Source organism: Ranitomeya imitator, chromosome 2 (assembly GCF_032444005.1).
Source record: "Ranitomeya imitator isolate aRanImi1 chromosome 2, aRanImi1.pri, whole genome shotgun sequence".
NCBI classification, from domain to species: Eukaryota; Metazoa; Chordata; class Amphibia; order Anura; family Dendrobatidae; genus Ranitomeya; species Ranitomeya imitator.
This window is the reverse complement of record NC_091283.1, coordinates 630933929-630949573: the sequence shown is the minus strand read 5'-3', so window position 1 is coordinate 630949573 and position 15645 is coordinate 630933929. Positions and strand designations below refer to the sequence as shown.

At 48.4% G+C, this 15645-nt stretch overlaps 1 protein-coding gene across 1 annotated transcript in view; it reads left to right on the top strand.

The window, feature by feature from the left end:
- Positions 1-548: 548 nt before the first annotated feature.
- Positions 549-15645, top strand: part of LOC138665262 (oocyte zinc finger protein XlCOF22-like) — a 61489-nt gene continuing 46392 nt past the window's right edge. Inside the window, exon 1 of the mRNA XM_069752579.1 lies at positions 549-611. The gene's annotated coding sequence lies outside the window, so the exon portion shown is untranslated. The remainder of the gene's footprint in view (positions 612-15645) is intronic.

Sequence of the window (15645 nt, the reverse complement as noted above, 5' to 3'; positions counted from 1 at the left end):
AATGGAAGTAGCTATACAAGAACTAAAAGTCCCAGCATGTCCAGGAAGGTTATTATATGCTAGCAAAGGGCCGTTAATAGAAGTGGATATACAAGAACTAAAAGTCCCAGCATATCCAGATAAGTTTTTATGAGTTAGCAAAGGACCATTAATGGAAGTAGCTATACAAGAACTAAAAGTCCCAGCATGTCCAGGTAAGTTATTAGGGGGCTAACAAAGGACCATTATTGGAAGTGGATACACAAGAACTAAAAGTCCCAGCATATCCAGGCAAGTTATTATGTGTTAGCAAAGAACCATTATTGGAAGTGGCGATACAAGAACTAAAGGTCTCAGCATGTCTGACCAGTTATTATAGGATATCAGAAGACATTATAGAAAGGGGAACATAAGAGAACTAGAGGTAACACAGACAGAACTGACACAGAACAGCTGATATTACTGCTGATATAAGGGAGAACTACAAGTCCCAATGAACCTAGCACTTTCATTCACCGCTGCTTCACGACCTCCTGCTGAGCTCCGCCTCCTCATATGCCTGGTCACATGGCGGTGACGTCATCACAGGTCCTATAGTCACTAGGACCGAGCAGCCCGAGTTCCTGGGCAGGGTATGTATGGAGGTGCAGCTACCTGCTGCCGGGTGTGTGCAGGGCGGGCGGGGCGTATGGGGACGTCCCTCATATAACGCCGCTGTGCGGGACGTCCCTCATATAACGCCGCTGTGCGGGACGTCCCTCATATAACGCCGCTGTGCGGGACGTCCCTCATATAACGCCGCTGTGCGGGACGTCCCTCATATAACGCCGCTGTGCGGGACGTCCCTCATATAACGCCGCTGTCCGGGACGTCCCTCATATAACGCCGCTGTGCGGGACGTCCCTCATATAACGCCGCTGTGCGGGACGTCCCTCATATAACGCCGCTGTGCGGGACGTCCCTCATATAACGCCGCTGTGCGGGACGTCCCTCATATAACGCCGCTGTCCGGGACGTCCCTCATATAACGCCGCTGTGCGGGACGTCCCTCATATAACGCCGCTGTGCGGGACGTCCCTCATATAACGCCGCTGTGCGGGACGTCCCTCATATAACGCCGCTGTGCGGGACGTCCCTCATATAACGCCGCTGTGCGGGACGTCCCTCATATAACGCCGCTGTCCGGGACGTCCCTCATATAACGCCGCTGTGCGGGACGTCCCTCATATAACGCCGCTGTGCGGGACGTCCCTCATATAACGCCGCTGTGCGGGACGTCCCTCATATAACGCCGCTGTCCGGGACGTCCCTCATATAACGCCGCTGTGCGGGACGTCCCTCATATAACGCCGCTGTGCGGGACGTCCCTCATATAACGCCGCTGTGCGGGACGTCCCTCATATAACGCCGCTGTGCGGGACGTCCCTCATATAACGCCGCTGTGCGGGACGTCCCTCATATAACGCCGCTGTGCGGGACGTCCCTCATATAACGCCGCTGTGCGGGACGTCCCTCATATAACGCCGCTGTGCGGGACGTCCCTCATATAACGCCGCTGTCCGGGACGTCCCTCATATAACGCCGCTGTGCGGGACGTCCCTCATATAACGCCGCTGTGCGGGACGTCCCTCATATAACGCCGCTGTGCGGGACGTCCCTCATATAACGCCGCTGTGCGGGACGTCCCTCATATAACGCCGCTGTCCGGGACGTCCCTCATATAACGCCGCTGTGCGGGACGTCCCTCATATAACGCCGCTGTCCGGGACGTCCCTCATATAACGCCGCTGTGCGGGACGTCCCTCATATAACGCCGCTGTGCGGGACGTCCCTCATATAACGCCGCTGTGCGGGACGTCCCTCATATAACGCCGCTGTGCGGGACGTCCCTCATATAACGCCGCTGTGCGGGACGTCCCTCATATAACGCCGCTGTGCGGGACGTCCCTCATATAACGCCGCTGTGCGGGACGTCCCTCATATAACGCCGCTGTGCGGGACGTCCCTCATATAACGCCGCTGTCCGGGACGTCCCTCATATAACGCCGCTGTGCGGGACGTCCCTCATATAACGCCGCTGTCCGGGACGTCCCTCATATAACGCCGCTGTGCGGGACGTCCCTCATATAACGCCGCTGTGCGGGACGTCCCTCATATAACGCCGCTGTGCGGGACGTCCCTCATATAACGCCGCTGTGCGGGACGTCCCTCATATAACGCCGCTGTGCGGGACGTCCCTCATATAACGCCGCTGTGCGGGACGTCCCTCATATAACGCCGCTGTGCGGGACGTCCCTCATATAACGCCGCTGTGCGGGACGTCCCTCATATAACGCCGCTGTGCGGGACGTCCCTCATATAACGCCGCTGTGCGGGACGTCCCTCATATAACGCCGCTGTGCGGGACGTCCCTCATATAACGCCGCTGTGCGGGACGTCCCTCATATAACGCCGCTGTGCGGGACGTCCCTCATATAACGCCGCTGTGCGGGACGTCCCTCATATAACGCCGCTGTGCGGGACGTCCCTCATATAACGCCGCTGTGCGGGACGTCCCTCATATAACGCCGCTGTGCGGGACGTCCCTCATATAACGCCGCTGTACGGGACCTGCTTGTCCTGCGGCCACAGCCCGCTCCGTCCTGTCTCCTCTCATTAGTGCGACCTGTTGGCGGTAGCCAAATATTCCATTTGTGAATATTCAGTGAACCCTGCCCGCACCCTCCGCCTTGTGGAATCAGGCCGGGGTCACACTAGAGCGTAATACGGACGAGTGCTGTGCTACAAAAAGTCACTCAGACCAATGTTAATTTATGGGGCAGCTCACATCATCCGTTGTTTTCTCGGCCGTATTATACGTGCAAGAGAAATCACAGCACGCTGCAATTGTCAGCGTTCATCGTCCGAGACTCGCCAATGCAAGTCTATGGGTGTGAGAAAAAGTCGCACACCACCAGGACCATCAGTGCGACTTGCAAGAAATACGTAGCGGTGTCCTATAGGAAAGCCGGCAATTCAGTGCGGTGTACAGTAAAATCACACTGACAGGTTAGAATAGAATCTACTATATAATTGTCTAAGGGTCACTTCTGTCTGTCACGGATATTCATTGGTCGCGGCCTCTGTCTATCATGGAAATTCAAGTCGCTGATTGGTCGCGGCAAAACGGCCACGACCAATCAGCGACCGGCACAGTCCAGCGGAAAAATGGGCACTCCTTACTCCCCGCAGTCAGTGCCTTCTCCATACTCACCTTCAATCAGCCCTCACACAGGGTTAATGGACCGCGGTGTAACGCACTCCATTAACGCCGCTATCAACCCTGTGTGACCAACTTTTTACTGTTGATGATGCGTATGCAGCATCAATAGTAAAAAGATCTAATGTTACAAATAATAATAAAAAAAGAAGGTTATTCTCACCCACCGATGTCGCGCTGTCCTCGGCAGTGCAAGCAGCAGGTTCCCGTGGCAAGGATGCTATGCGAGAAGGACCTTCCATGACATCACGGTCATGTGACCACAACGTCATCACAGGTCCTGCGCTCATACCGACTCTCGCACCGCACACAAGCGCCAGAACTACAATGGGCCCTCGGAACGTGAGTATATGTTTATTTTTTATTTTAAGTCTATTTTAACTTGTTACATACGTGGCTGGCCAATATACTGCGTGACTGGCCAATATACTACGTCACTGGGCAATACACTACGTGACTGGCCAATGTACTACGTGACTGGGCAATATACTACGTGGCTTGGCAATATACTACGTGGCTGGGCAATATACTACGTGACTGGGCAATATACTACGTGGCTGGGCAATATACTACGTCACTGGGCAATACACTACGTGACTGGGCAATATACTACGTGACTGGGCAATATACTACGTGGCTGAGCAATATACTATGTGGCTGGGCAATATACTACGTGGCTTGGCAATATACTACGTGGCTGGGCAATATACTACGTGGCTGGGCAATATACTACGTGGCTGGGCAATATACTACGTGACTGGGCAATATACTACTTGGCTGGGCAATATACTTTGTCACTGGGCAATACACTACGTGACTGGCCAATGTACTACGTGACTGGACAATATACTACGTGGCTGAGCAATATACTATGTGGCTGGCCAATATACTACGTCACTGGGCAATACACTACGTGACTGGCCAATGTACTACGTGACTGGGCAATATACTACGTGGCTGAGCAATATACTATGTGGCTGGGCAATATACTACGTGGCTTGGCAATTTACTACATGGCTGGGCAATATACTACGTGACTGGGCAATATACTACGTGGCTGGGCAATATACTACGTGGCTGGGCAATATACAGTCATGGCCAAAAGTATTCACACCCCTGCAATTCTGTCAGATAATACTCAGTTTCTTCCTGAAAATGATTGCAATCACATTCTTTGGTATTATTATCTTCATTTAACCCCTTAGCAACCGCCGATACGCTTTTAACGGCGGCCGCTAAGGGTACTTAAACCACAGCGCCGTTAATTAACGGCGCTGTGGAAAAAGTGAATAGCGCCCCCCAGAGTCAGCTGCCGGGGGTAGCCGAGACCGCAGAGAACTGTTGTGAGTTCTGTTTTTGGGCTCCCTCTGGTGGTTACTGATGGTACTGGGTGACTTGTCTTTCCTGGGTTTCTGGGTTCCACCTGTTCCATCAGCATATGGGAGTTTCCTATTTAACCTGGCTTTGCTGGCATTTCCTCGCCGGTTATCAATGTATCCAGTGTGTCTTGTTACCTCTGCTCCCTGCTCCTAGAACCTTCTGGTCAAGCTAAGTTTGGATTTTCCTGTTTTGGTGTTTTGCTTAATTTGGTTTTTAGTCCAGCCTGCAGATATGTGATTCTTGCTGCTGGTTGCTCTAGTGGGCTGAAATTGCTCCTCATGTACCATGAGTTGGCACATGAGTTCAGGTAATTTCAGGATGGTTTTTTGAAGGGTTTTTCGCTGACCGCGCAGTTCACTTTTGTATCCTCTGCTATCTAGCTCTAGCGGGCCTCATTTTGCTGAAACTGTTTTCATACTGCGTATGTGCTTTCCTCTCATTTCACCGTCATTATATGTGGGGGGCTGCTATTTCTGTGGGGGATTTCTCTGGAGGCAAGAGAGGTCTGTGTTTCTTCTAATAGGGGAAGTTAGATCTTCGGCTGGAGCGAGACGTCTTGGATCATCGTAGGCACGTTCCCCGGCTACTTTTATTTGTGTGTTAGGTTCAGGGTCGCGGTCAGCTCAGGTTCCATCGCCCTAGAGCTTGTTTGTATCTGTGCTTGTCCTTTAGTGATCCCCTGCCATTGGGATCATGACAGTATAACCGGCCCACAAAGTGTTAATTGTATTGGCTGAAGTAGGAGGATAAGTAGTCTGAGGAAGTTTTTTTTTCTCTTTCTCTTTCTCTTTCCCTCAGAGTTTGCTGCCTAGCCTTATTGCAGCCTGGCTACTTCCTCCTCCTCTTAATCTTTGAATGGCTCTGATCTCAGCTGTTTATCATGGACGTCCAGAGTTTGGCTTCCAGCCTGAATAATCTTGCCACTAAGGTTCAAAATATACAGGATTTTGTTGTACATGCTCCTATGTCTGAACCTAGAATTCCTGTCCCAGAGTTTTTTTCTGGAGATAGATCTCGTTTTCTGAATTTTAGGAACAATTGCAAGTTGTTTCTTTCTTTGAAATCTCGCTCCTCTGGAGACCCTGCTCAGCAAGTCAAGATAATTATATCTTTCCTGCGGGGTGACCCTCAGGATTGGGCATTTGCATTGGCACCAGGGGACCCTGCGTTGCTTAATGCGGATGCGTTTTTTCTGGCATTGGGTTTGCTCTATGAGGAACCTAACCAAGAGATTCAGGCTGAAAAAGCTTTGTTGGCCCTCTCTCAGGGGCAAGATGAAGCAGAAATTTATTGTCAAAAATTTCGGAAGTGGTCGGTACTTACTCAGTGGAATGAGTGCGCTCTGGCTGCAAAGTTTAGAGATGGCCTTTCTGAGGCCATTAAAGATGTTATGGTGGGGTTCCCTGCGCCTGCTGGTCTGAATGAGTCTATGACTATGGCTGTTCAGATTGATCGGCGTTTACGGGAGCGCAAACCTGTGCATCATTTGGCGGTGTCGTCTGAACCGTCACCTGAGATAATGCAATGTGATAGAATTCAGTCCAGAAGTGAACGGCAAAATTATAGGCGGAAAAAAGGGTTGTGCTTTTATTGTGGTGATTCAGCTCATGTTATATCAGCATGCTCTAAACGCACAAAAAACGTTGATAAGTCTGTTGCCATTGGTACTTTACAGTCTAAGTTCATTCTGTCTGTGACTCTGATTTGTTCATTATCATCCATTTCCGTCGATGCCTATGTGGATTCAGGCGCTGCCCTGAGTCGTATGGATTGGTCATTTGCCAATCGCTGTGGGTTTAGTCTGGAGCCTCTGGAAGTCCCTATTCCTTTGAAGGGAATTGACTCTACACCTTTGGCTATGAATAAACCTCAGTACTGGACACAAGTGACCATGCGTATGACTCCCGTTCATCAGGAGGTGATTCGCTTCCTGGTACTGTATAATTTGCATGATGTTCTAGTACTTGGTCTGCCATGGTTACAAACTCATAATCCAGTCCTTGACTGGAAATCAATGTCTGTGTTAAGCTGGGGTTGTCAGGGGGTTCATGATGATGCACCTCCGATTTCTATCGCTTCATCTACTCCTTCTGAGATTCCTGTGTTTTTGTCTGACTATCGGGATGTTTTTGAGGAGCCTAAGCTCAGTTCGCTTCCTCCTCACAGGGATTGCGATTGTGCTATAAATTTAATTCCAGGCAGTAAATTTCCTAAAGGTCGTTTGTTCAATCTGTCAGTGCCAGAGCATACTGCTATGCGGGATTATGTTAAGGAGTCCTTGGAAAAGGGACATATCCGTCCATCTTTGTCCCCTTTGGGAGCAGGTTTTTTTTTCGTGGCCAAAAAAGATGGTTCCTTGAGGCCTTGTATAGATTATCGTCTTTTGAATAAGATTACCGTAAAATATCAGTATCCTTTGCCATTGTTGACTGATTTGTTTGCTCGCATTAAGGGGGCTAAATGGTTCACTAAGATTGATCTTCGGGGTGCGTATAATCTTATACGAATAAAGCAAGGTGATGAGTGGAAAACCGCACTTAATACGCCTGAGGGCCATTTTGAGTATTTGGTAATGCCTTTTGGACTTTCTAATGCTCCTTCAGTCTTCCAGTCCTTTATGCACGATATTTTCCGTGAATATCTGGATAAATTTATGATTGTGTATTTGGATGATATTTTGGTTTTTTCTGATGACTGGGAGTCTCATGTTCAGCAGGTCAGGAAGGTGTTTCAGGTCCTGCGGGCCAATTCCTTGTTTGTAAAAGGCTCAAAGTGTCTCTTTGGAGTCCAGAAGATTTCTTTCTTGGGGTATATTTTTTCCCCTTCTACTATTGAGATGGATCCCGTCAAGGTTCAGGCTATTTGTGACTGGACGCAGCCTACATCTCTTAAGAGTCTACAGAAGTTCTTGGGCTTTGCTAATTTCTATCGTCGTTTTATAACTAATTTTTCTAGTGTTGTTAAGCCTTTGACGGATTTGACTAAGAAGGGTGCTGATGTTACTAATTGGTCTCCTGCGGCTGTGGAGGCCTTTCAGGAACTTAAGCGCCGGTTTTCTTCTGCTCCTGTGTTGCGTCAGCCAGATGTTTCGCTCCCTTTTCAGGTTGAGGTTGATGCTTCCGAGATTGGAGCGGGGGCGGTTTTGTCACAGAGAAGCTCCGATGGCTCAGTGATGAAGCCATGCGCGTTTTTTTCTAGAAAGTTTTCGCCGGCTGAGCGGAATTATGATGTTGGTAATTGGGAACTTTTGGCCATGAAGTGGGCATTTGAGGAGTGGCGTCATTGGCTAGAGGGTGCTAGACATCGTGTGGTGGTCTTGACTGATCACAAAAATTTGATTTACCTTGAGTCTGCCAGGCGTCTGAATCCTAGACAGGCTCGTTGGTCACTGTTTTTCTCTCGTTTCAATTTTGTGGTTTCATACCTGCCGGGTTCAAAGAATGTGAAGGCGGATGCTCTTTCTAGGAGTTTTGTGCCTGACTCCCTTGGAAATTCTGAGCCCTCTGGTATCCTTAGGGATGGGGTGATTTTGTCTGCTGTCTCCCCAGACTTGCGACGTGCTTTGCAGGAGTTTCAGGCGGCTAAACCTGATCGTTGTCCGCCTGAGAGACTGTTTGTTCCGGATAATTGGACCAGTAGAGTCATCTCCGAGGTCCATTCTTCTGCCTTGGCAGGTCATCCTGGAATATTTGGTACTAGAGACTTGGTGGCCAGGTCTTTTTGGTGGCCTTCCTTGTCGAGGGATGTGCGTTCTTTTGTGCAGTCTTGTGAGGTTTGTGCTCGGGCTAAGCCTTGCTGTTCTCGGGCCAGTGGATTGTTGTCACCTTTGCCTATCCCGAAGAGGCCTCCCTGTCTCTCAAAAAATGTCCGTCATCTGGGTTGTGTGTGATCGCTTTTCTAAAATGGTTCATCTGGTACCCTTGCCTAAGTTACCTTCCTCCTCTGAGTTGGTCCCTCTGTTTTTTCAGAATGTGGTTCGTTTGCATGGGATTCCTGAGAACATCGTTTCTGACAGGGGATCCCAGTTTGTGTCTAGATTTTGGCGGACGTTCTGTGCTAAGATGGGCATTGATGTGTCCTTTTCGTCTGCATTCCATCCTCAGACGAATGGCCAGACTGAACGAACTAATCAGACCTTGGAAACTTATTTAAGGTGTTTTGTTTCTGCTGATCAGGATGACTGGGTTACCTTTTTGCCGCTGGCCGAGTTTGCCCTTAATAATCGGGCTAGTTCTGCTACCTTGGTTTCTCCTTTCTTTTGTAATTCGGGGTTTCATCCTCGTTTTTCCTCTGGTCAGGTGGAACCTTCTGATTGTCCTGGAGTGGACATGGTGGTGGATAGGTTGCATCGGATTTGGAGTCATGTGGTGGACAATTTGAAGTTGTCCCAGGAGAAGACTCAGCAGTTTGCTAATCGCCGTCGCCGCGTGGGTCCTCGACTCCTTGTTGGTGACTTGGTGTGGTTGTCTTCTCGTTTTGTTCCTATGAAGGTCTCTTCTCCTAAGTTCAAGCCTCGGTTCATCGGTCCCTATAGGATCTTGGAAATTCTTAACCCTGTGTCGTTTCGTTTGGATCTCCCGGCATCGTTTGCTATTCATAATGTGTTTCATCGGTCGTTGTTGCGGAAGTATGAGGTACCTGTTGTTCCTTCTCTTGAGCCTCCTGCTCCAGTGCTGGTGGAGGGAGAATTGGAGTATGTTGTGGAGAAGATCTTGGATTCTCGTGTTTCCAGACGGAAACTCCAGTATTTGGTCAAGTGGAAGGGTTATGGTCAGGAGGATAATTCTTGGGTGGTTTGTTGTGAATTCTGTGGCTGAGTTCACTTCTGTGGTCACAAGTGGTATTGCAGTCTCTGGGCTTCCTCCCTCAGGTGTTTTGGTGAGCTCGTTGGCTGCCTTGCTATTTAGCTCCACCTGAGTCTGTCTTCCTTGCTCCTTGTCAATGTTCCAGTGTTGGATCTGAGCTACTGCATCTTTCCTTGGGCCTGCTGCTCTGCTAGATAAGTGCTTCTAGTTTGTTTTCTGTTTTTTCTGTCCAGCTTGTTATTATCTTTTGCTGGAAGCTCTGAGAAGCAAAGGGGTGCACCGCCGTGCTGTTAGTTCGGCACGGTGGGTCTTTTTGCCCCTTTGCGTGGTTTTCGTTTTAGGGTTTTTTGTAGACTGCATAGTTCTCTTTGCTATCCTCGCTCTGTCTAGAATATCGGGCCTCACTTTGCTGAATCTATTTCATTCCTACGTTTGTCTTTTCATCTTGCTAACAGTCATTATATGTGGGGGCTGCCTATTCCTTTGGGGTATTTCTCTGAGGCAAGTCAGGCTTGTATTTCTATCTTCAGGCTAGTCAGCTCCTCAGGCAGTGCCGAGTTGCATAGGTAGTTGATAGGCGCAATCCACTGCTGCTTCCAGTTGTGTGAGGATAGATCAGGTACTGCAGTCTACAGAGATTCCACGTCTCAGAGCTCGTCCTATTGTTTTGGGTTATTGCCAGATCTCTGTATGTGCGCTGATTACTGCACGCTGTGTTGCCTGATTGCCAGCCATAACAGTACAAGGAGCCATTCAATGATTTCCAATAGAGGGAAAAAAGAAATCCTGACATCATTTTTTTTTCTTAGCTCTGTCTTCAGTCTTTTTTTTCCCCTAGACATTAGAGTGCTTCAGGACACAGCTGTGGACATGGATATTCAGGCTCTGTGCTCCTCAATGGATAATCTCGTTGTAAATGTACAAAAGATTCAAGATACTATTGATCAGAAATCGATGCTAGAACCAAGAATTCCGATTCCTGATTTGTTTTTTGGTGACAGAACTAAGTTCCTGAGCTTCAGAAATAATTGTAAGCTATTTTTGGCCTTGAAACCTCATTCTTCTGGTAATCCTATTCAACAGGTTTTGATTATTATTTCTTTTTTGCGCGGCGACCCACAGGACTGGGCGTTTTCTCTTGCACCAGGAGATTCTGCATTGAGTAATGTTGATGCATTTTTCCAGGCGCTGGGATTGCTTTACGATGAGCCTAATTCAGTGGATCAAGCTGAGAAAAATCTGCTGGCTTTATGCCAGGGTCAGGATGATGTAGAAGTATATTGTCAGAAATTTAGAAAATGGTCAGTACTCACTCTGTGGAATGAATCTGCACTAGCGGCTTTGTTCAGAAAGGGTCTCTCTGAAGCTCTTAAGGATGTAATGGTGGGATTTCCTATGCCTGCTGGTTTGAATGAGTCTATGTCCTTGGCCATTCAGATCGGTCGTCGCTTGCGCGAGCGTAAATCTGTGCACCATCTGGCGGTATTGTCTGAGAGTAAGCCTGAGCCTATGCAGTGCGACAGGACTATGACTAAAGTAGAACGGCACGAACACAGACGTCTGAACAGACTGTGTTTCTATTGTGGTGATTCTACTCATGCTATTTCTAATTGTCCTAAACGCACTAGGCGGTTCGATAGCTCTGCCGTTATTGGTACTGTACAGTCCAAATTCCTTTTGTCCATTACCTTAATGTGCTCTTTGTCATCATATTCTGTCATGGCGTTTGTGGATTCAGGCGCTGCCCTGAATCTGATGGATTTGGATTATGCTAAACGTTGTGGATTTTTCTTGGAGCCTTTGCGGTGTCCTATTCCGTTGAGAGGAATTGATGCTACACCTCTGGCCAAGAATAAGCCTCAGTACTGGGCCCAGCTGACCATGTGCATGGCTCCTGCACATCAGGAAGTTATTCGCTTTTTGGTACTGCATAATTTGCATGATGTGGTCGTGTTGGGGTTGCCATGGCTACAAACCCATAATCCAGTATTGGATTGGAACTCTATGTCGGTAACCAGCTGGGGTTGTCAGGGAGTACATGGTGATGTTCCATTTTTGTCTATTTCGTCATCCATTCCTTCTGACATCCCAGAGTTCTTGTCGGACTTTCAGGATGTATTTGAAGAGTCCAAGTCTGATGCCCTACCTCCGCATAGGAATTGTGATTGTGCTATCGATTTGATTCCTGGTAGTAAATTCCCTAAGGGTCGTTTATTTAATTTGTCCGTACCTGAACACACCGCTATGCGCAGTTATGTGAAGGAGTCCCTGGAGAAGGGACATATTCGCCCATCGTCGTCACCATTGGGAGCAGGGTTCTTTTTTGTAGCCAAGAAGGATGGTTCGCTAAGACCGTGTATTGATTACCGCCTTCTTAATAAGATCACTGTTAAGTTTCAGTATCCCTTGCCATTGATTTCTGACTTGTTTGCTCGGATTAAGGGGGCTAGTTGGTTTACTAAGATTGATCTTCGTGGTGCGTATAATCTGGTGAGAATCAGGCAGGGAGATGAATGGAAAACGGCATTTAATACGCCCGAGGGTCATTTTGAGTATCTGGTGATGCCGTTCGGACTTGCCAATGCTCCATCTGTTTTTCAGTCTTTTATGCATGACATTTTCCGTGAGTATCTGGATAAATTCTTGATTGTTTACTTGGATGACATTTTGATCTTCACAGATGATTGGGAGTCTCATGTGAAGCAAGTCAGAATGGTTTTCCAGGTACTGCGTGTTAATTCCTTGTTCGTGAAGGGATCAAAGTGTCTCTTCGGTGTGCAGAAAGTTTCATTTTTGGGGTTCATCTTTTCCCCTTCTACTATCGAGATGGATCCGGTTAAGGTTCAGGCCATCCAGGATTGGACTCAGCCGACATCTCTAAAAAGTTTGCAGAAATTCCTGGGCTTTGCTAATTTTTATCGTCGCTTCATCTGTAATTTTTCTAGCATTGCCAGACCATTGACCGATTTGACCAAGAAGGGTGCTGATTTGGTTAATTGGTCTTCTGCTGCCGTGGAAGCTTTTCAGGAGTTGAAGCGTCGTTTTTGCTGTGCCCCTGTGTTGTGTCAACCTGATGTTTCTCTTCCGTTCCAGGTCGAGGTTGATGCTTCTGAGATTGGTGCAGGGGCGGTTTTGTCACAGAGAGGTTCTGGTTGCTCAGTGTTCAAACCATGTGCTTTCTTTTCCAGGAAATTTTCTGCTGCTGAGCGTAATTATGATGTGGGCAACCGAGAGTTGCTGGCCATGAAGTGGGCATTCGAGGAGTGGCGTCATTGGCTTGAGGGTGCTAAGCATCGCGTGGTGGTTTTGACTGATCATAAGAACCTTACTTATCTTGAGTCTGCCAAGCGCTTGAATCCTAGACAGGCCCGTTGGTCGTTATTTTTTGCTCGTTTTGATTTTGTGATTTCATACCTTCCGGGCTCTAAAAATGTGAAGGCGGATGCTCTGTCTAGGAGTTTTGTGCCCGACTCTCCGGGGTTATCTGAGCCGGCGAGTATCCTCAAGGAAGGAGTCATTGTGTCTGCCATCTCCCCTGATTTGCGGAGAGTGTTGCAGAAATTTCAGGCTAATAAACCTGATCGTTGTCCGGCCGAGAAACTGTTCGTCCCTGATAGGTGGACTAGTAAAGTTATCTCTGAACTTCATTGTTCGGTGCTGGCCGGTCATCCAGGAATCTTTGGTACCAGGGAGTTGGTTGCTAGATCCTTCTGGTGGCCATCTCTGTCACGGGATGTGCGTGCTTTTGTGCAGTCCTGTGGAATTTGTGCTAGGGCTAAGCCCTGCTGTTCACGTGCCAGTGGGTTGCTTTTGCCCTTGCCGGTCCCGAAGAGGCCTTGGACACATATTTCGATGGATTTCATTTCTGACCTTCCCGTTTCTCAAAAGATGTCTGTCATTTGGGTGGTCTGTGATCGCTTTTCTAAAATGGTCCATCTGGTGCCCTTGGTTAAATTGCCGTCCTCCTCTGATTTGGTGCCTTTGTTCTTCCAGCATGTGGTTCGTTTACATGGCATTCCTGAGAATATTGTTTCTGACAGAGGTTCCCAGTTTGTCTCGAGGTTCTGGCGAGCCTTTTGTGGTAGGATGGGCATTGACCTATCTTTTTCCTCGGCCTTCCATCCTCAGACTAATGGCCAGACCGAACGAACCAATCAGACCTTGGAAACATATCTGAGATGTTTTGTTTCCGCTGACCAGGATGATTGGGTGTCATTTTTGCCGTTGGCTGAGTTCGCCCTTAATAATCGGGCCAGCTCGGCTACCTTGGTCTCTCCATTTTTCTGCAATTCTGGGTTCCATCCTCGTTTCTCTTCAGGACAGGTTGAGTCTTCGGACTGTCCTGGTGTGGATTATGTGGTGGACAGGTTGCAGCAGATCTGGACTCAGGTAGTGGACAATTTGACCTTGTCCCAGGAGAAGGCTCAGCTTTTCGCTAATCGCAGACGCCGTGTGGGACCCCGACTTCGTGTTGGGGATCTGGTTTGGTTATCTTCTCGTCATATACCTATGAAGGTTTCCTCTCCTAAATTTAAACCTCGTTTTATTGGTCCGTATAGGATTTCTGAGATTCTCAATCCGGTGTCTTTTCGTCTGACCCTCCCAGACTCCTTTTCCATACATAATGTATTCCATAGGTCGTTGTTGAGGAGATACGTGGCACCTATGGTTCCATCTGTGGAGCCTCCTGCCCCTGTTTTGGTGGAGGGGGAATTGGAGTATATTGTGGAGAAGATTTTGGATTCTCGTGTCTCTAGACGGAAACTCCAGTATCTGGTCAAATGGAAGGGTTATGCTCAGGAAGATAATTCCTGGGTTTTTGCCTCTGATGTCCATGCCCCAGATCTTGTTCGTGCCTTTCATGTGGCTCATCCTGGTCGGCCTGGGGGTTCTGGTGAGGGTTCGGTGACCCCTCCTCAAGGGGGGGTACTGTTGTGAATTCTGTGGCTGAGTTCACTTCTGTGGTCACAAGTGGTATTGCAGTCTCTGGGCTTCCTCCCTCAGGTGTTTTGGTGAGCTCGTTGGCTGCCTTGCTATTTAGCTCCACCTGAGTCTGTCTTCCTTGCTCCTTGTCAATGTTCCAGTGTTGGATCTGAGCTACTGCATCTTTCCTTGGGCCTGCTGCTCTGCTAGATAAGTGCTTCTAGTTTGTTTTCTGTTTTTTCTGTCCAGCTTGTTATTATCTTTTGCTGGAAGCTCTGAGAAGCAAAGGGGTGCACCGCCGTGCTGTTAGTTCGGCACGGTGGGTCTTTTTGCCCCTTTGCGTGGTTTTCGTTTTAGGGTTTTTTGTAGACTGCATAGTTCTCTTTGCTATCCTCGCTCTGTCTAGAATATCGGGCCTCACTTTGCTGAATCTATTTCATTCCTACGTTTGTCTTTTCATCTTGCTAACAGTCATTATATGTGGGGGCTGCCTATTCCTTTGGGGTATTTCTCTGAGGCAAGTCAGGCTTGTATTTCTATCTTCAGGCTAGTCAGCTCCTCAGGCAGTGCCGAGTTGCATAGGTAGTTGATAGGCGCAATCCACTGCTGCTTCCAGTTGTGTGAGGATAGATCAGGTACTGCAGTCTACAGAGATTCCACGTCTCAGAGCTCGTCCTATTGTTTTGGGTTATTGCCAGATCTCTGTATGTGCGCTGATTACTGCACGCTGTGTTGCCTGATTGCCAGCCATAACAGTGGTTGCCTCGGATGTTCATGCTGATGATTTGCTTCGCGCTTTTCATAGGGCTCATCCTGGTCGCCCTGGTGGTTCTCGTGAGGGTTCGGTGACCCCTCCTCAAGGGGGGGGTACTGTTGTGAGTTCTGTTTTTGGGCTCCCTCTGGTGGTTACTGATGGTACTGGGTGACTTGTCTTTCCTGGGTTTCTGGGTTCCACCTGTTCCATCAGCATATGGGAGTTTCCTATTTAACCTGGCTTTGCTGGCATTTCCTCGCCGGTTATCAATGTATCCAGTGTGTCTTGTTACCTCTGCTCCCTGCTCCTAGAACCTTCTGGTCAAGCTAAGTTTGGATTTTCCTGTTTTGGTGTTTTGCTTAATTTGGTTTTTAGTCCAGCCTGCAGATATGTGATTCTTGCTGCTGGTTGCTCTAGTGGGCTGAAATTGCTCCTCATGTACCATGAGTTGGCACATGAGTTCAGGTAATTTCAGGATGGTTTTTTGAAGGGTTTTTCGCTGACCGCGCAGTTCACTTTTGTATCCTCTGCTATCTAGCTTTAGC